General features: G+C 41.3%; 1 protein-coding gene across 1 annotated transcript in view; it reads left to right on the plus strand.

Annotated features, from left to right (window-relative positions):
• The window catches only part of LOC307191369 (uncharacterized protein), a gene marked incomplete at its 3' end in the record, with an annotated part of 547413 nt that overhangs the window by 187780 nt on the left and 337509 nt on the right, over positions 1-22124 (plus strand). The window contains exons 5-8 of the mRNA XM_079931381.1: positions 10531-10614; positions 11909-12074; positions 12933-13109; positions 17972-18106. The remainder of the gene's footprint in view (positions 1-10530; positions 10615-11908; positions 12075-12932; positions 13110-17971; positions 18107-22124) is intronic.

A 22124-nucleotide genomic window follows, 5' to 3' on the forward strand; every position in this document is an offset into this window, starting at 1 on the left:
TTTCCCTAGGCAGTGCTCTATTCCGATATTTAGAGTAACCCTCTGAATGCCTGGAGTTTATCTTTGGCTGCAAGATAAGCAAACACCGGGCCTGGAATCAGGAGAGAAGGAGGAGGAATAACAACAAAAAGACCCCTTGGCAGGAGTGTAGAGGAGGAGACGGGGCAGAGCCAGCCTCCTGACTGGCACTGCAGGGCTCTGAGGCCTGGGACAGCTGTGGAGCCCATCACCTCGGGAGGGAGAGTTCGTTCTGCCTCTGGCTTCCTGGCTCCCAAGCTCCCTGCACATTCTCTCCAGCTGAGCTCATTCTTGGCTGGTCCTCACTCAAAGGCAAGAGAGCTAGGCGCTGGGGTAGAGCTAGGTGCTGAGGTGGAGCCAGGTTAGAGACTGGAAGTTCATCCACCTTTGTGATATTAACGCTAGGGAGGAAATGTGAGAGAGAAAGCTTAAAGGAGTCTTGATTCCACTCTGAGGGTGATGTGTGGAAGAACTGGCTTTTCAGGGAACAAGATGGTAGCTTAAGAGTGGTTTTTTGAAAGTTGGGAATTTTCTGCCTCTGCCAAAGCAACATACCCCTATGTATTGGTGACTGTTTGTCATAGCTCCTCTTTGGCTGTATGTAGGAGGAACAAATGGCTTTTGTTGTCTGCGAAAGATTTACTAAGCTCCTTGGACACCCTGTTGCATAACGTCTGTACTCCAGGATTTGTGTGGAGTGGCTGTGAAAGAACAGGCTTTCTCTCCTTAACCCTGTTACTGTAAGGTAGATAGGGAATAAAGCCATGTATTATGCTATTGTAAAATGTTAAAAGCTGCTTCCTGGTGTCACTGGAGAATTGAAATTAAAAGGTCTGACCTGTCTGGATAAGTCTCTCTGTCTCAAAACTCCCAAAGTGTAGCTGATGCAGGCTCTTCTCCGGCTCCCAGCTTAACCAAATCTAGTTTTGATTTGCCACCCACTCCCAGCAGTTAACGCTTCCCAATATAAATGAATGTATGCTCTCTAAATACTTCAGTTGGATCTTTACATCTCAACAGAATACAAGTCTAAGCACCTAGTAATCCAGGATTGTTCTTGAAAGACTCAATGGAGGATACATTATTTTCTACTTTTTTTCCAGTTATTTTCAAGGAAACAGAGGTATTGGCTTTATAGTGCTAGCTCACAAAGGTTAAATTACTGATATGCTTAATATCAATTATGTTAAAAAGCTCCAAGTAGAAAAAAAAATCCTTTGACTGGATTTTAATGTATACAATAAGAAGAAATAAGACAAAAGGATAGAAGTAACAGAGAGACATCTTTTGGCTCAAAGAATATCTTTTTGATAATAGAGCTGTTCCAAGATAAAAATAGATTGACTTGGCTTATACTGGGCTTACCTTAGTCGAGGTATTCAAGAAAAGGCTATAAAAGTATTTGTTCATTAATTAGCTCTAAGGTGTAAAAACAGCAATGAGCATTTTTACTTAAATAACTAAGGAGTTCTTAATCTGTGAACCCCTAAACATGAATGTAGAATTATTTTTATGTGCACATTTTTGGAGGAGGTTATTTCTTCTTTTTTTTAATCACAAGCTCTTTTACATGATAAACCAATTATAAGCTATCCACGTAAAGAGTTAACCTCTCCATGTAAAGCTTCCAACTAGGTCATTACGGCTCCACCTTAAACATGATTGTTCCGCTAAGGATCAATAGACATGTGAGGAAACTTCTAATATGAAAGACAGAAATCAAAATAGACACAGAGAATAGTGACTATAATGCAGGGAGAAGAAAAAAAAGTAACAACAACAAAATAACTCATTAATATACCCAGAGAACCAAGAAGATGCTTCATAAAACAATGAACTGGTATCTATATAAAAGGAACAAAGAAGACAAAAAGGAGCTCTTGGAAATTAAAATTATAATGGCAGACATGAAAAATTCACAAGAAGAATTTGAAGACAAAATTGAGGAAATCTTGAGAAAGTTGAGGACAGGACAAAGAAATGGAAAATAGAGGAGAAAAAAAGTGAGGATTAGTCCAGGAGATCCAACATTTGAATAAAAGGAAGACCTGGATAAAATAGAGGATGTCATCAAATAAATAATTCAAGAGAAGATTTCCAGACCCAAAGTACATGAATTTCTAAGTAGAAAGGGCCTAACAACTAATCTATTTTTAATAAATTTAAAAATACCCATGCCAAGGTATATAAGTGTAAAATTTCAGAATAGTGGCTCAGAGAGAAGATTCTAAGTTTCCAAAAATAAAGAAAAGAGTGAGAGAAAAAAACAACCAAACAAAATCCAGACAGGTCACATAAACAAAAATGAAAACAAACAGTTCAGACACAAAAGACTGGAAATTAGAGTGGAATTGAACTCTTGAACAGTAGAATTGAGTAAACAATGGATTAATTTGTTTACTTATTATAAAGGGAAAATTGTTTCAACTCAGAATTTTATACCCAGCCAAACTATCAGTTAGATGGTAGGAGTGGTGTGGGTGGTGGGGATAGTGAGGATGGGACAGGAGCAGGAGAACAGAGACTTTTTCACATGTTCAAGATACTGTGCAAACAATGGCACATGTCTAGACAGCATATACACCAGTGCTGCTGGAGCAGTGTTCACTGGGGAAGTTCATGGTGAAAGCATCAGTAGCTAGTGTGATGTTCTCCCACTGCTCACCACACTCTGGGAAGAGCATGGTCTGACAGAGCTAGATGTCAGACTCTGGAGAAAGTACTCAGATACTTCAGCTTTGGAGTTTTTAAACTGCATACTTAGGGAAGCATCAATACGTTCTCTGTGTAATCAGAGGCAAGGATACAATGGTAATGGTACTTGGCAGAAACTTATCTCCAGCCTTCTTCTGCCAAGACATTACTGGAGATAGCATCAGCCCCTCCCCTAGAGTGATCAGGGTGCTGGGATCCAAGCCCGGAGGTTGCAGCTGTATGAAGAGGCAAGTAGTGGTGGACCTTATAGTTAGTGAAGCACCAGCCCTTCTGGAATGATTGGGGAACTGGGATCCAAATGTTGTTGATGGTTGGAATTGATTGCCAGAAGCACAAGGCACACCTTGTTTAAACTGGGCTTTGAAGGAAGTCAACACTTGCTGGGAGGTCAATTTGTAGGATATCGGTCTTGAACAAGTTATTCTTTTCCTCTCAAAGAGTTTACATCACATACACTCTTTCTGAGGAAGCTACTGGATGATGTGCTCCACCACACTGAGGGAGTAAACCAAGAAAGAGGAAGACACACAATCCAAGAAAAAGGAGAAGCAAAGATAATTACCAGGATGTCAGTGAAGGGAGATCCCCAGGATGACAGCTAGGAACACTAGAAATTTTCATATCCCACACAGAAGTTCACAGGGGTGAAAAGGAGAACAAGAATATGGATTTGGAGTTGTTGGTTTTACAATCATTTAAATACATTTCCCTGTCTGGAGTCAGTAGCCATAATTTTTCCTCTTTCAGCTCTTAAATCACAGATATGGAACGAAGAGGGAAAAAGCAAAGTTAAATACAAATCCAGCCATGCGTCAGGAGGCTCCTTCCTTGGTCCCCAAAGTTCTTAGAGCCAGTCCTGATTCCTGGCTCCCTTGGCAACCCCACTCCTTGAGACGAGCCAAGTATCCTTTGCAGTTAACTTTCCAAGGAAATTTGGGGAAAATCACATCAGCAGAAGAGCCAGATTGGATCATGTAAAACAGCTGCCTCTCTACACCTTCAGATCAACTCCTTTGTGGAGTAAAGGTGTGCAACCTTTTGCATACACAAAAGTAATCTGGAGAAATTGAAAAAAATACATCTGTTTTCCTGGTTTCAATGGAAAAAGGTCTGATTCAGTGGGTCTGAGTTGAAGCCCAATTGTTTGCATTTTAAACACACAGGTGGTTGAATTACATACCCATCTTAAAGAAAACTTGCTCTAGAGACTAGGCTCTCAAGATCCAGACGATCCACTTATGATGGAATCCCATGAGCATGCTCCCTTGTCATTAACCCCAGCAGCATGGAATCTGCTCTCAGTGAACGAGTTGGAATTTCTTTAAAGATAATATGAAGTGCTCCTAGTTTGGGAATGAACTTGTAAGGAAGAAAATCATCTCACAGGCCTGCTGAGGACTGTTTTGTATTCCAAGGGGAAACTTCAACAATATGCAATTAGTATATAGATAATTTAGTAACATAAAAGTGACTAAGCAGAACTACAAGTAGGATTCCAAGGAGAAATAATCTTGCTTTTTATCCAAGTATCTGTGTAATACTTATTTGGTTTCAACAGAGGGCTCACTTCTCTCTGATCAAAATCATAATCCTCCAAGACCAATTTTTTCATGAAGCCATCACCACCATCAGTACTGCTACTACCCTCCCAAGTGCCCCCCAGACATCATTCTCCCTTGGAAAGGTTCAAAGTGAATCAGTGAAAACACTTATTTTCAGCTTTATATATGTGTTTGTCTCTCTAACCAGATCATAGACCCCATAGGAGTAGAAAAAAATATTTTTAATCTTTATATCAACTTGGTGTGTGATGACCAAGAAGGTGATATATCACTATTGACTCAGTTAAATTATATACTTTTCCCAAGCATTCAACTTCATAAAATACAGCAAATATAATTCATAGTATTTTAAATGTTTTATAATATTTTATGGATGTTACAGAAAAACCCAAAAGAACTTTTTGGCCAGCCCAATAATATTAATACTTTTCTAGTTAATAGTCATAAATTATGAAAACAATGGAAGTTTTTTTTAACAAGAAGATAGTTTCATAATGAAAATGAATTTTAGAATACTACTTCCAGAAATTTAACTGGATAATATCTACCCTTTCACTTTGAAACAATGATAATAATGAATCACTTCCTAATTTTTATTATGCCCCTAGAATCCACTTTCTCCACTTTTAATAATATAGTAATTAAAATGGTATTATGTGCTAATGATACTGTACACCTAAGGTGAAACTGGGAGCTGAGGAAATTAGATAATTCATGCTTCCAAAACTTTTCTTTAACTCCAAATATAGGCCTCTTAGGTGAAAGGTGTCCTTTATTTTCTTAGGCCTCAATTATCCACTTTTCTGCATTGACAACTCCAAAAGATCATAGTTTGCCATATAATAGTCAATTCTAAATATTTATGCGCATCAGACTGCCTTACACATTACTTCGGAGCCTCTCAGACTCACCCACATGGGCTTCAACTGGCTTCATTCAGGTGCATCTTGACAGTCCCTGCCTCTCCTCCTACTCAGCACATCTCTATCAAGGGAGTAGACATGGAACTGCTCAGTGCCTATGCAGGTGTGACCTACAAGTGCAGGGCAGTTAGTGCCCCATAGGACAATCTCTGACCAATGGGGTTGGGAGCCAAAGCATAAATTCTTTTCCTGTCTTTCCCTCGAATGGAGGGTTCTGAAATACCATCTGAAATTCCGTGGCTGGTTATTTGGTCTTGGAGTATCAAGTTCCCAGTTGCTTCTATGATGTGTCTTTGTATTGTCATTCCTTCCTCCCTCCCTTCCTTCCTCCCTCCCTCCCTCCCTCTCTCCCTCTCACCCCCTGTCCTTGGTACTCACACATACATGCTCTGTGTTCTGAGGAACCTAAACAATGATGTGAAATTTGAGAGAAGCAGTGGGGAGATGACACAAAACTGCGGGGGTTCTAAAGTTTGATCTTTGAGATGCAGTCAGTGATATTTTTCTTAGGCTAATTTAAAAATATACTTGTATTACTTGGTCACACTTGCTTGGTGAATGAAAGAAAAAGCCATTTTGGATTAAAACTTTGTCCCAGACCATCCACAAAGTGGATAATCCACGTTCAGATAATCTATGAATGACCATATTCACACTAACACTAACGGAGCTGCTACCCAGAAAAACAAATATATAAGATGGTAATGCAAGACCATGAACAAGGGACACAATCAAATCACTCATAAGTATTTTAGTATGACTCCCTAATCCAATAAGTGAGTACAGTACTTAGAAAAAACTACAAGGCCGCTAGGACACCTAACAGAATAAGCAAGAATGAATAACAGTATAAAGCTTGATTGTCTTAAAAATGGTCCCTTACAGTTTGGATCTATACATTGCATTTGGTATGTCTCAGGTTTCTCTTAATCTATGTCAACCCCTTTCCTCTTGTAAATGCCACTATTTGTTCAAGAAACACAATCATTTGTCCTGTAGAATGTCTGAATATGTATGCCATTGTCCTTCAAAATAAAATGGAACTACAAGAGAAAGTTCTCTCAAGTATTGTCAAAGGGCATTCCCCCCCCATAAAGATTCTATACACCTTATTCCTCTGGGGATTAGTAGTCCTACTCAATACAAGAGTAGGTCAGTAATGAAATGTGTATTTTCCCATTACTGGGAAATAATGGGAATTTGAACTCAACCTTGACAGCTTTACATTTATAAATTTTTAATAATTTTTCTGCTCATATTTTAAGTGGAGAACCAAAATTTTTTCACCAACAATGCAGTGATTTTTGTAGCTGTCACCAGAACCCTATAAGCCTAGACTTATGATGGATCCTAGAGGTCATCTATTCTAACACTTAGGCTTTACAGATGAATAAATGTGGGCTCAGAGATGCCAACTGACTGCACATCAACATCACTCAGCAGGTTAAGGGCACTGGACCCAGAATCCTAGACTCTTGATTACTTAGTCCTGTGCCCATTCTAGTGGCCACTCTACTCACCCACTGGTTGCAGCCTTACTTGGCCAAGGCTGGCAACACTTCTGAAGCTGGGATGACTGTCTTTATTTTGCCCAAGACCATTCTGTATATAGTAAGTGCATTTGTATCATTTTTTTAGATTCCACAAATAAGTGATATCATATGATATTTGTCTTAGTCTCACCTTCTTCACTTAGTATGATAATCTCTAGTTCCATCCATGTTGCTGCAAATGGCATTATTTCATTCTTTTTTATGGCAGAGTAATATTCCATTGTATATATGTACCACATTTCTTTATCCATTCATCTGTCGATGGACATTTAGGTTGCTTCCATGTCTTAGCTATTGTAAATAGTGGTGCTATGAATCTTGGGGTGCATGTATCTTTTCTAATTAGAGTTTTCATCTTTTTGGTTATATGCCCAGGAGTGGGATTGCTGAATCATGTGGTAACTCTATTTTTAGTTTCTTAAGGAACCACCATACTGTTCTACATACTAGCTGCACCAATTTACATTCTCACCAACAGAGTAGGATGGTTCCCTTTTCTCCACACCCTCTCCAGCATTTGTTATTTGTAGACTTTTTTTCTTTTTAACATCTTTATTGGAGTATAATTGCTTTACAATGGTGTGTTAGTTTCTGCTTTATAACAAAGTGACTCAGCTATACATATACATATATCCCCATATCTCTTCCCTCTTGCATCTCCCTCCCTCCCACCCTCCCTATCCCACCCCTCTAGGTGGTCACAAAGCTGATCTCCCTGTGCTATGCGGCTGCTTCCCACTAGCTATCAGTTTTACATTTGGTAGTGTATATATGCCCATGCCACTCTCTCACTTTGTCCCAGCTTACCCTTCCCCCTCCCCATGTCCTCAAGTCCATTCTCTAGTAGGTCTGTGTCTTTATTCCCGTCTTGCCCCTAGATTTCTTCATGACCATTTTTTTTTTTTTTAGATTCCATATATATGTGTTAGCATACAGTATTTGTTTTTCTCTTTCTGACTTACTTCACTCTGTATGACAGACTCTAGGTCCATCCACCTCACTACAAATAACTCAATTTCGTTTCTTTTTATGGCTGAGTAATATTCCATTGTATATATGTGCCACATCTTCTTTATCCATTCATCTGTCGATGGACACTTAGGTTGGTTCCATGTCCTGGCTATTGTAAATAGAGCTGCAGTGAACATTGTGGTACATGACTCTTTTTGAATTATGGTTTTCTCAGGGTATGTGCCCAGTAGTGGGATTGCTGGGTCAAATGGCAGTTCTATTTTTAGTTTTTTAAGGAACCTCCATACTGTTCTCCGTAGGGGATGTATCAATTTACATTCTCACCAACAGTGCAAGAGGGTTCCCTTTTCTCCACACCCTCTCCAGCATTTGTTTTTAGATTTTTTGGTGATGGCCATTCTGACTGGTGTGAGGTGATATCTCATTGTAGTTTTGATTTGCATTTCTCTAATAATAATGATGTTGAGCATTCTTTCATGTGTTTGTTGGCAATCGGTATATCTTCTTTGGAGAAATGTCTATTTAGGTCTTCTGCCCATTTTTGGGTTGGGTGGTTTGTTTGTTTTTTTTTGATATTGAACTGCATGAGCTGCTTGTAAATTTTGGAGATTAATCCTTTGTCAGTTGCTTCATTTGCAAATATTTTCTCCCATTCTGAGGGTTGTCTTTTCGTCTTGTTTATGGTTTCCTTTGCTGTGCAAAAGCTTTGAAGTTTCATTAGGTCCCATTTGTTTATTTTTGTTTTTATTTCCATTTCTCTAGGAGGTGGGTCAAAAAGGATCTTGCTGTGATTTATGTCTTAGAGTGTTCTCCCTATGTTTTCCTCTAAGAGTTTGATAGTGTCTGGCCTTACATTTAGGTCTTTAATCCATTTTGAGTTTATTTTTGTGTATGGTGTTAGGGAGTGTCCTAATTTCATTCTTTTACATGTAACTGTCCAGTTTTCCCAGCACCACTTATTGAAGAGGCTGTCTTTTCTCCCTTGTATATTCTTGCCTCCTTTATGGCCATATGTGTATGAGTTTATCTCTGGGCTTTCTATCCTGTTCCATTGATATATATTTCTGTTTTTGTGCCAGTACCATACTGTCTTGATTACTGTAGCTTTGTAGTATAGTCTGAAGTCATGGAGCCTGATTCCTCCAGCTCCGTTTTTCTTTCTCAAGATTGCTTTGGCCATTCGGGGTCTTTTGTGTTTCCACACAAATTGTGAAATTTTTTGTTCTAGTTCTGTGAAAAATGCCATTGGTAGTTTGTTAGGATTGCATTGAATCTGTAGATTGCTTTGGGTAGTATAGTCATTTTCACAATGTTGATTCTTCCAATCCAAGAACATGGTATATCTCTCCATCTATTTGTATCATCTTTAATTTCTTTCATCAGTGTCTTATAATTTTCTGCATACAGGTCTTTTGTCTCCTTAAGTAGGTTTATTCCTAGGTGTTTTATTCTTTTTGTTGCAGTGGTAAATGGGAGTGTTTCCTTAATTTCTCTTTCAGATTTTTCATCATTAGTGTATAGGAATGCAAGAGATTTCTGTGCATTAATTTTGTATCCTGCTACTCTACCAAATTCATTGATTGGCTCTTTTAGTTTTCTGGTAGCATCTTTAGGATTCTCTATGTATAGTATCATGTCATCTGCAAACAGTGACAGCTTTACTTCTTCTTTTCCGATTTGGATTCCTTTTATTTCTTTTTCTTCTCTGATTGCTGTGGCTAAAACTTCCAAAACTATGTTGAATAAGAGTGGTGAGAGTGGGCAACCTTGTCTTGTTCCTGATCTTAGTGGAAATGCTTTCAGTTTTTCACCATTGAGGACGATGTTGGCTGTGGGTTTGTTATATATGGCCTTTATTATGTTGAGGTAAGTTCCCTCTATGCCTGCTTTCTGTATTTGTAGACTTTTTGGTGATGGCCATTCTGACATGTGTGAGGTGATACCTCATTGTAGTTTTGATTTCATTCTTAAGATGTTAAGCATGACTTGTGGGTTCAATTCACAGATATGCTGAACTAATACTAAAATGTATCTGAAAGGTTGCTGAATTCCTGCAACACTGACTTTTGCTATGGGCAATACATTGCTCTTTTTATTATTATTTCAAAATATAGGCCATGAACTCAGTTATTCTACCATGCCGACTTTCATCATTAACAGTTAATATTTCTGAAGAGTCACACAATTAAGAGAGAAAGATAGGAGTAAGAACTACATGAAACATAAGTAATGGTAAAGTAATGGTAAGTAATGGTAAAGATGATTTAATGAATAAAATAACCTGGACTTACAGTAAGGGTATTCTCCATTTTTATAGGAATCGATTATAAATTAAAGCCTCTGTCAGTAAACATTAGACTTCTTGCTAATTACTTGAAGTAAATTAACAAATACGTCCTTTGGAAAACAGCATCAGCTGAGTCCTAGTCTGAAGGCTAATTCTGTATCAAGTCTGTTACTGTTAGTAGTAAGAGTTTTATTACCCTGCTATCTATGGCCTTTTGTTCCTGGAAGGGCTGTGTTTGGGTTCAGCCTTCCGTGGGGAATAACTCTAAGGAGTGTCTGAGGTACTAGAGAGTATCCCCATTCAAAATCTAGCTATTCCTCTGACTGATTGCATGATATAGGACAAAAGTTTTGAAACTTTTTCAAGCCCTAGTTACCTCATCCAGAAATGAATTTTTTGGAGAATCAAATGAAATAATGATTGTAAAGCTCTTAGCACAATATCTGGCATACAGGAAATACTCCATTACAATGAACTCTTCTTATTATCATCTTCTACAGTGCACGAGACCTTTCTGTTTATTCAATTACAATATCACAATGGCTCATTCAGGGGAAGGCTGAACAGCACTTCATTTTGACAAGGTAAGATGAGAGATGAGATGCATCAAAAATAAGTACTAAGTGATGTAAGTTCATTTTTTCCCATAGGATCGTAGAATTGAAAAAGGTTCTGCTGATTAAGAGGAAGCATTCAAAATGATCATGAAGGTGTTTTTTTATTTTATAGAGAAAAAAACCCTCAGTATCTACTACTTTAAAAAATGTTAGCAAAACCTATAATCCCTACAATCATCAAAATTAGTGGGGCTATTGATTTATTTAGCTTGATTTCTCAGTTTGGATTAATTGGTTGGTGAGAGTGTATCGAAAGGAAATTAATCGCTTGATAAGAACAGTGCTAATGTTAATGGATAAACGATTACGCACACACTCTTATCCATTAAGGGAAGCTGGAGAAACCTGGGTAGAAGTATATTTTTTGAGGGCTGGGGAGAGGCAGCACTTACTTGAAGCAACCCAGAGAATCTAATTATAGCAGAAAGAAGAGGAAGGGAAAAGAAAAAGGGAATGAACAGTCAGTGGTGATGAGTGGGGTGTGGATGGGGGGTGGCCATGCAGCCTGACCATTTATTACATGAAATATTGGACTGGGCTGAGGTTGGGTAACTTTGGACACTGCGAAGGCCCTATCCTTACTCTCTGAAACTTGGGGTAATCTTTAGACATTACCATTAATTATTTAGACTCAGAAGGCTGCAAAAACACCTTGATTCATTGGCAAGGTGACAAGCATATGGTGTGTTTTGCAAAGCCCTAGCTTTCTGTTGAGATGAAGGTAACATTAATTTCTTACAAATTCTACAGGGACTTTCCAAGCCAGCCGTGTTAACATCGTTTGACATCGAAGTTGGAGAGCTGGGAGGAGTTTTGAAAAATAGGTTAGATCCAAAGTAGTAGCTTTATTCAGGCTGGTGACAAGGAAGCTTCCGAGGCACCATAGATTTCCTGCAAAGAGCGACAGAGCATCGGATGGCTCTGCAGCTTGATTGATAATAGAAGTGGCAGGTCTATTTAGTGGGTCCTACAGGACGGTGCTTAGAATCTGGTGTTTCCTGCAGTGCTTGGCACTCCAGCAACCCTCAGGCAAGAGTCCCAATTCAGACTCACCAAGCATGTGGTGCAGATCCCCATCAGGGCTGCCCTCTGGTTGAGTGAGGCAAGCAGCCCACCAATATACAAGCTGTTAGAGGGCATCCCCCAGGGACATGAAAGAGGAGGGAGAGAATGAAAGGGGGGTGTGGTTATATGAAGTGAAAGATGTACAAAGGACCCCTCATGGTCTGCAGATACTTATTGTTTGGACTGCTTCTGACAGGGCTTCAGATTTGAGCTGCAAAGCTTCCCTTGTTCTAAGGATAGATGTGTTCCATCTTCCATCCTGCAGTGGACTCTTAATGACTCCAGGGGCACATAGTTCATTTCTCGCCCTCTATCTTCTCTGTCATCTTTGGACCTCCTCACACCTCCATCAGAAAGGCGAGGTAATGTTTGAATTTCATTTATTGTATGAGTTTATAGAATGCATTTTGCACAAGGATTCTGTCTCATGGCAACAAGGTTTAGCAATCAAGGCATAAATAGAGCTTTTCTTAGGAACTACCGGAAAAAAGCCTGTGATGATACAAAGACAGCAAATGAAAATATGAACTGTTTGTATTAAGGGGGAGAGTGTGCACGGGTACAGAGTAAACAGGATTTAGATAAAAACACTTCTAAAGAATCTGAGGTGTCTACCATGGGCCGACACGGCCAGTTCTGGATTGTTCATAGACAACGTGACCTCTTCAGCCCAGGAATAAAAACTCTACTCTGAGACGGGGTCATCTGGTCTATTTCAACATGCTTTAGGCAAATCCATTCATAAATTATGTCAGAGATACAAGCATTGGCCATATTTTAAAAAGACTCTTTGTCTCAAAACCTCTTATATCCATTCAAAACTTTTTGGTTACAAGAACACCATTTTCCTTCTGTTCCCAGAGAAAATAAATTATAAAGAATATCAACCATTTTTTTCCCCACAGTAAAGCCTCTTATATATTGTGGCCATGTAATCACTCTTCCACCTTCCCCAAGCTGTACAATCCCAGTTTTGTTAATATTTCCCCACGGGTGCATTTTCCAAGCATCTAGTCACCTGTTAAGCACTCCCACTAGTAGACTTTCCCCATATTTCACTCCCATTCATGTTGAAGGTCTTATATCTAGACTGGGGGATTCTAGGAAAGTGCTAATAACTACCAAGAGCGGTTTGTGACTTCAGTTTTGCTCATTTGTGCTTTATCTCTCCTGATAAACTATCATAGAATCATTGCATCATCTTCTTGGTACTCCCCCAGGTTCAAACTCACATCCTTTTCATGCATGGGCATTGCTCTCCAGATGTCTGAATCTCTTCTTCATAAACACAGTGCTCACCGTCATGGGAATAGTATTTCATGGTTCCTCTTGAGACCTTGACACATCCATCTAACAGGTTTGGAGCCCAGAAAAGAGGGTGCAAAGGGCTACTCCAGGTCAGTTATAGACCAGTTCCTCTTCTATGCCTTGTGTGTGCTGGTTCTTTGTCTTGGTGTTTTGTCCACAGCGCTTTCTTCTCAATGGAAATCTTCTCCTCTTCTTTGGGGACCCAACTCAGACATTATCTCATTAAAACCCTGTGATGGATGACATGCGCCTCTCCACTTTGTATGCCTACAGACGCCCTTAATATCCAATCCGCAAGTGGAGGTCGAAGAGACCCAAGCAGGGACTTTATTAAATTTTTTATATTCCCAGAAGTTAACAGAATACTTGGCACACAGCAGATGTTGTGTTTCCTGAATTAATTAATCAATTAATTAAATACTGGAGTTTGAAGAGAAGGCAGAATTGAAAGTCACTAGCCTAGAGCTATTATGCCACAAGAGTGGCTCAGAGGAAGAGAGGCAAGAGAAAGAGAAAATGGTCAAGAATCCAGCCACAGCAAACCCTCAGTTGTGTGTGTGTGTGTGTGTGTAGATGAGCTAACAAAGAGTGCTTGTGGAAGCACCACAATACTGTTATTTTATAGATATGAAGAAATAGAGTTTCAAGAAGGAACATTAAAAAAAACCTCTCGTAACAGGGCTCTGCTGTTTGAGCCCCTGCCCACCTCTACAACTCCAAGATGTGCCTGTCTTCCTCACTGAAGGCTTTCTTTCACCTCCAGAAGCATCAGAGCTCTCTCCTACCTCACACACCTGCCACTCATAGTCCCTCTGCTTGGAACGCCCTTTACTCCTGCTTCTCCCAGAGACCCCATCTCCGTCTTCACTGCAATGTCCCCCTTCAGAGGCCCTCCTCACCACTCTTCCCAGTGCAAGCTCCCATTTTACTCTCCTTTTCAGCCTCCTGCTTATTCCTTTCACAGAACTGATCAGATTTTTAATTGCTGGATGCACGCATGCACATATTTTATTTTTCACTTGTCACTAGAATATGAACCCCATGAAGGATGACAATGAGAGAAGATAGAAAATAAAAATAGAATAAGGCAGACTTGGATCTACTTCCCTGCCAGAGCTGTGTACTTATTGGCAAGAGGATATTCTTCTGCTCACTTCAACAGTCACTCCTGCCTGTCCCCCACCCCGCCACAGGGCTGGGAATAGACACTACTTCTTGCCCCTTATCACTGAATTTCATGGGACACCCTCACCACTTCCCTGCCAGGATACAGCTCCTTCAAATCCATTTTAAACAGAGATGAAGGCTCCTTTTACTTCCTGTTCTTGCCTTTTCGATAAAGCTAAGCTGTAGGGCAAAGATTTCAAGCAAGGTTCTGGCCCCGGGAGATCCCTGCATGGAGGGGCACTATGGGGTGGCTTCATTGCTGTTCTAGGCTCTGGAAATGGAATAGCGGGTCGCATCGTCTCCCTGCGGGGGGCATGTAAAACTCTCTGCAAACAGTCCCAGCGTGCTTATAAAACCTCAGGTCACCGACGATGGCAGTGCTCATTTGCTGTGGCCAATTTAGCACTAATAAGCTGTAACGGGGCTTCAGTGATTTGTTTCCATGGCATGTAAACTCCCTTTAGAAACACAGTCCCCCAAAAGAGGTTGCACAGTCCCCCAAAAGAAACCTAATAGGTTTCTTGTTTCCTTCTCTATTTTTGTAAGCTGACTTGTAGCCCGTTTTGGAAGCATTTCCCCATTAGCAGAATCACCACTTCTATCTTTGTCAGAGCCTGTGCTCCACCAGGGGGCAGCCCACCTGCCATCGGACCTGCGGGGATAGTGGGCAGAGAAGCACCAGAGCCCCAGGTTTCTCATCTGGGGAAGTCTGAGGCTGTCTGCGGGGCTGCCCTCGGAGAAGCCCAGCTGAGTGAGGCACACCCATTACCTCACAGGTGGCAGACAGACTCCCCCCGAACCCCTCTCCTGGGAAGGGGCCCTCTTGGAAGCTCTGGATCATTCTTGTGGCCTCAAGTCAGAAGAAGTCACTTCACTTTGGACTTGCTTCCCTGTGACTTGGAGGCAGAAACCAGGCCCACAGAGCATTCGGCTCACTTCTCCCTCATGGTAGGAGAGCTGATCACCAGGCCTCACAGCTTCCATAGATTTGGAACAAAGCGGAAAAGGGGCTCTTTCCCTTCAAGCATGAGTGTACCTCTCTCCCAACAGACAATTCACGTGGATCTCAGAGACCTCATAGATTTATTGTGATTGCCAGCTTCAAACTCCTCTGTAAACGCTGACAATTCAGATTTACCCAAAATAAGAAGTCGTGGTGTGCCTTCTAGCTTCCTTGAGGCCTGGGGATGCTGAAAGAAAGGCACCCTGGTTCCAACCAAAGCAACATTCTACCAGAAATCTGGCAGGTGCACGGCCTCGCCATCCCCACGGACTGAGTACGGAGTGCAGTCGCCGAATTGTGTGTGATCTGCCAAACTCCGTTAGGAGTTTGCTTGTAGCTCGGAAGTCCTGCCAAAAACTTCTCACTAGTTCTGGGCAGAGACACCCGGAGACACCTCCGGGGCCAACTTTCTTTCGTTACATTCAGCTAAGATGCAAGCTGTCCTGAGAGAGCCAGAGTGACTAGGGAAGTCAGGAGGGGATGGGGCGGGGTGACCACGAGATAAGTTGCAGCTGAGAGCCCAGCTCCACTTTCTCAGCTCCTCTGGTAGAAAACCGTCGCTTTGCAGCCCGTAGTCCATTACCCAAGACGGGCAGCTGACAGACCCAGGGTTCAGGCCAGCCACTCAGAAGCCAGGAGCTGTGAGGACAGTGGCCAGTCACCATAGGAGCAGAAATCTGCCCCTCCTGGCTGATGCTCTTCCTCTGGAGTAGGAGACTGCCATGAGATGGATCTCTGCAATTTTCCTCTGAGAAGGAAGGTTTCATTGTGTGTGTGTGTGTGTGTGTGCGTGCGTGCGTGCGTGCGTGTGTGTGAGAGAGAGAGAGCGAGTTGGAGTGTGGGTACTGCTATTTTTAATCCAGCCATTTCCCACCCCCCCTACATTTGATGTAAAATATATAACCTACACTGGAATCAAATTATTGGCAGTGAACTAACCCTGCCACGTGCTTGCCTCTGTCTGGCCCACGTATCAGGCCCCCTCTCATTGTTCACAGTTCTGATCCTCACCCATTGGACAAAACCCCATGCTTTCCAAGGCACAAGCTGCCTCCTTCTTCCCTAATGAATGATAGCATGTACCGTATCCATTTATGCTCATCAAGGCTACAGCTCACGTCCTGGCTGCTGCTGAATAGGAGCTGGCGAATAAGACAAACACCTGGGCCAGAGCACCCTTGCTGCGATGTTCTCTCTGTGACCCAGCTGGGAGGCAGGCACTAGATTGTTCCTAGGTGAGTGGAGAGATCCCTGCACAGAGGGGAGGCCACGTCCTCCCTAGGGGTTCAGGAAATGTGCAGGCTCTCTCCCTCTGATCTCCAGTTGCCAGACCAAGTCTATAGGCAGTGTGGTCTCATGTGAGGAAACAAGTAAGTCCTCCTGGGCAAGAAGTTAGGATGTTAGTAATTCCTTGGCTATTGGCTAGCAGTGTCAGCCAGGTAAATTATTTTCCACCTTTATGTTTCAATTTTCTCCGATTTACTCTATTCCATCTCCACTCACCCCTGAAAAATGGTGGCAGCAAACACTCCCTTATAAGAATGTGGTGAGAGTGGATTATATGGTTGGTGCACCTGGAATTTTGTAAAGGAAATGGGCTACAAATACAGAGCTCATCACAGGTAAATTCTGCTGAGAGGTGATGAACTTGGTGATGGTTATGGAATGCTTATGAGGTGAGGCTTGGCTTCATTAAGGACCACAGTTTTGGATGTTCTCGTTGGACATCTCTTAAAGGAAGGCCATTGGCCAGAAGACAAGAGCTGAAGGGTAAAGTGTTGGCAGCACAACACATGGAAACACTAAAAAACTGAGAGTGTTTATTCTGCAGGAAACTGGAAGGACCCGTTTTTACGCACTTGAAGGGTTGCCACTTAGGAAGATCAGAGTTCTGAGTAATCCTTGATAGGCGAAAGCTGAAAGGAGCCAAAATTTGAAAAAACCTAAAGGAAGATATTTCTAACAATTAGAATTGTCTGATTGTCCAATTCCGTTTGGGACAAATATGAACTGAACACTGATAAATAAAACCTTGAGAATCTCTGATTCACAATTCTGTGATTTTCCTGTGTTAAGTCTGCATCTCCTAATAATTATATATAAATTACCACCTGTCTAACAAGTACTCTCCATCTTTATACCTCAGACAAACTTGCTGGGATACCCTGTGGGCAGTTTAATCATTCTCAACTCTCTTTGTTTTTTCCTCTACACCAGGAATGCCTGTGCCCCTTTTGAAGGTGATTTCCCGATTCTGCTTTAAAACCTTGCTTTAACCCCTATAATGTTTCACTTGCTCAATTTCTCTCAGCCTCCTCCATACCATTCAGTTTAGTGTTGTATGTACCTAGTTGCCACATCATTATTTTTACTGGTCGGCGCTGTTTATTCTGTTGAGTGCTCTGGTGGATATGACATCTCCTGCCCGTCCCAATCTCCACCGCCACTACTAAACGGAGAGGGTCATCCATGAGATGTGGCCTGGGGTAAATTCTACAAAAACCCTGACATCTACTGATATAGAATCTTCAGCTTTCTAGCCATCAAGGCCATTGCAAGATTTTTAGCTTCCACAAACTTCACAGAGGAAGGGAGCAACACTGAGACCCTGTGCTGGATTTTACCAGTTTTGATGAGTAACTAAAACTATAGCCTATTTAGATATTGTTGCAATTTAGAATGTTGGCCAAATAAGCTGATAAATTTGTATAATAAATTTACTATGCAAATAATAGAATTGTGTGTAAACAATTGATTGATGTTCTGATTTTATCTGTTTAGATCATTCTTTCAACAAATATTTACTGAGCGTCTCTTATGTCCAATGATCTGGGGTAGATTCAAAACACCATAAGATATGGCAGCTGCCCAGAAGAAGCATTCGTGATCTTACACACTCCTGGGATTATTCTGAAGGTGAGATAACATAATAGATATGAAAACATTTTTTAAACTGTGAAGTATTGTATGTTTGTAACTGAAAAAATAATCAAAATTACAAGGTGTGGATTTGTAATGTTTCTGTTTCATTTTAAGTGATCTTAAGTCTATTCACACATATTTATTGTATATACTGCAAGCAGGTCAGACTTTTTGATGGTTGGGGCTCCCCTTTTTCCTTTCCCAATATCACCAGACCATCCAGAGCATTTAACTCACATCTGAGTCTCTGAGACAATCATGTCTCTCCCACTAGCCACCCCTTCACTGCTTACGCGGTTGCAGGCTCAGGTCCCTTTCTGCCTGCTCTGATCATCGTTTTAGACTGCTTTTATGTCATTAGAATGTGACAGGAGATGGCTTTCTCCTGTCCCTCTTCTACACACTGCATCCACCACTTCTCTAGCAGGAAGGTATGTAGCTGGCTCTCTCCACACAGACTCTCCGTGAAGAAAACGCTGTAAGCAGAACGTTGATCAAATTGCTGTGATGTAGCTCTTAATGGACAATATAGAATAATAATGTTAAAAAGAAGTGTTACTATAAAATGTTATGCTGTTTGGACTATAATGATGCAGTCTTCAATTTAGAAGTCAGGACTGGGGTTGGTAAAGAATTCAGTTTGTCCTTGAGTGACCTCTACTGGTGATTCTAGGATGAAGTCGCATTTAAACCTTTGGATTAAAAAAGAAGAACGCTAGGGAATTCTGAAATGATGGCCAAGGACGTAGTGGGAGGAATTCTCAAACACCCATGTTCTCTCAGGGCGAACTTCTTTGGCCCTCAGTGTGTGTGCTACGGCCCCATGCAAACCATTTACTCCTCACGAAGCTCTGAGCGGCATTATTATGAACATCTTACAGAGCAGGAAAGTGACTGTCAGAGAGGTTAAACAACTTACCTGGGTCACACAGCTAGTAAGTAGTAGAAGCAGGATTCCAGCTCAGGGCCAGCTGGTCCACAGCCTAAGCTTCCGCTCTGCTGGGCTCTCCCCATCTTTGTCCAGGAGCCGCTCCACGGCCCCAGAGAGATGCAGGGGTGGTAAATAAGGATGCACAATTAGGTCCTTACATGAGGGCTGCTTGGGGAAAACAGTTTCTACATAGAACTGAGATGTTAAATAGCAAATCTGTTCTTCGCTTCCTTTTAAGTGTGGCCTGGGAGCTTAGGCCTCATGTTTGCTAATTTGTAAACAGTTGTTCTCCTAATTTAGGTCAGGGATTTGGGTTTCATTTTCATGGTCAATTTGGGTCAAAGTTTTGGCAGTTCATCTTAGTTGTAAACTTGTGGGTATGGAAATGTATTTTCCATATTTTCATGTTTTAGGGTTACTATCATAAAAGCAAACACCCAGCTGATTTTCTGGGCACAACAACATTCAGCACCTTGTCCCTGCCCATCAGGGGTTTACAGCTAGCTAAGCGAAGCCAAGTTGTAAACAGGGTGAAAAGGAAAGGCCGCCAACACTGACACTTTCCAGGTGTGGAGGGGTGGTAGGCAAGAGAGGGGGAGATAAACTCTCAGAAACGGTGCAACCTGAGCCTTCAATAAAGGTGGGCCTTAAAAAGCAGAGAGGTGGACGGTGCAGGTGGACGAAGGGGATGAAATACTTAGAGACAGGATGCAGGTGGCTTGTTTGGGGGCTGGAAGGAGGCCCCACGGTTGGGGTGGAAGGTTGAGGTGGAGGTCACTGAGGCTGGAGGGAGAGACTGAGGCCAGACGGTCGGAGGTGAACCCGGTGAGGAGATTATCTCACTGAGAGGATGGATGGGCCTTCTTTTCTCACGACTTTAAAGAAAAGTATAGAAGCTTTCTTTTGGGGACAGGAGCCGGACCTGACCATGTCTTGGGGTCCTCGCCAACCCCATGAATGTTCATTCAGATGTTTGAAAAGACGTTAAGAACTACCAGTTTTAGTACTACCTCCCAAGTTTGATTGCTACTATGTTCCAGATACTAAACACCTAAGAGGCATTATCTCATTTTACCCTCCAATTATCCCGTTAAGGAGATACTATTCTTACCTCATCCTACAGGTGAGGAACTTTAATGCCCTGGAACACACGCATGTGCACTAACCATATGTGTGTCTAAGTTGCAAGTTGAAAATGTGGGAGTTCAGCTTCCCTTCATGCCATACTCCTCTGTACTTTACAATGGGTCGTTTACTCTTCAGACATCTAGAAAAGCATCATCTCCAATGTGGAAGGAATCCCTCTTTTCTCTGTAGGGACAACAGTACAGGAAAAGGGTAAAGTGTCACACTGAGTACTCTTAGGACCCTTAGGTAAACTGAACAAGTTTTTTCCCAAAGATAAAAGTGCAGTTGGAAAGAGTTCACCCTTGAAAAGGAATTTATGACTGTCATTCTGAAAATGTCCAGATGGTGGCGCTACTACCTCAGTGATTCCACACCCTTTTCTGTTCGTTTTAGATGGGTTTGGATGAAATGAACGTTTAGGAAACCTTAATATTCACATATTTTCTAATCTGTGATTTTATCAGGATCCATGATTTTTCAGGACTAGATTTCATGAAGTAATACAAATCAGGATAAATCGGGAACTTTAAAAAAAATTAAACTCCTGTTTTCTACAACATTCAGCTAATTGTTCAGAACTGCTGTGAATGTTACAAATGAAAAACCTATCACAGTTGGGGTGAATTTTCTCTTATTGGAAATGGAGTGCCATATAGAACAAAATTATGTTATAACATAATAAACAATACCAAACAAATATCTTACAAATTAGAGAAGGATATTAACCCCACAGCTTAAATATGAAACAAGTTCTAATGTTTTAAAGTTAAGGGAAAACTTTTCTTGACAAAATGAATACGTTCTCTTCAGATATACAGCCACTGACATCACCAAGAGATTTTTCTCTTTGATTTTAGCCTTATCTTCCCCCCAACCCCAAAGCCTTTGAAATGGCTATTTTGTATTTGTTGTATTAGTGAAATGGCCTGATTTTGGCCCCTGTACACATTTCCAGGCCAAATGGTTAAATGTTTGATGTTTTTGTACCACCCCCTTCTGAGGACTGTGTCTCTCCTTTGTTTTATTAGCAATGCTAAAGCCAGCATACCCACAGCCCTGGTGAAGGAAAATTGGATTATTTATTCTCTTGGAAGTAGCATTAAAGCATTACTTTCCTTCCCAAACAATGTTTTCTAAACATTCTCTCTGATTACACGAAATTTTTAGTCTGTCCAGCTAAACCATATATTTTAAGAGACATTTTCAAACAAGTACGTTCAGGAACTCAAGTGTTCAGGGACAAAATACAGCCCTCTGTGCAGTGCCTAGAAGTTAAGTTGCCTCCTAATAAATATACAGCGTGTGTAACTGCAAGCTTGGGAGGTCTGTTCGTGGGAGTTAACAGCATAAATTCCAAGGGAATTCAGAGAACAGACACTTAAAATAACACCAGTAAAGTCACACTAACAGCGGCATATTCAGCACAGCCTGTTTAATATGGTGTGATTTTTATTAGGTAACGTGTGGTACTTTAAGCCAGAAAACAAAAACAATTAAATAGGCAAAACTTGGGATAATCCCTTTCTAATCGGTTAGAAGCAAAGCTAAGAAAATCACTCATCTGAACCGGATAACAAAGAGATTTTGTGTAGGGTTTTCCTCAGCTGTGCTCTGCGGTCAGATAACTGATATCAGCAGTCAGGTTTCTAGACTTCCTCACCTATGGCTTTTAGCTGTCGTGCTGTCTCTTCAGAGTCATGATAATGGCAGCTGATGCTAGCAGGACATTTGCTCTCTTTGCCGGCAACCCCCAGTGGCACCCTGGGAGTGGTTTGTGTTTCTTGGTGAAGGTTATCTTTATTTACCCATGTCGTAGGTCAGCAGAAGAAAACCCAATGCATTAAAATGTCATGGGGCCATCGCCCTCTGTGACTAGCCAGTCTGGGGTTCTGTAGTGGATCTTGTTCAAATCAGGAGTTCAGCAGCTGCTAGGCTTTTAGTGGAAATGAAGGT

The sequence above is a fragment of the Stenella coeruleoalba genome (genome assembly GCF_951394435.1).
Source record: "Stenella coeruleoalba genome assembly, chromosome: 9".
Lineage (NCBI taxonomy): Eukaryota > Metazoa > Chordata > Mammalia > Artiodactyla > Delphinidae > Stenella > Stenella coeruleoalba.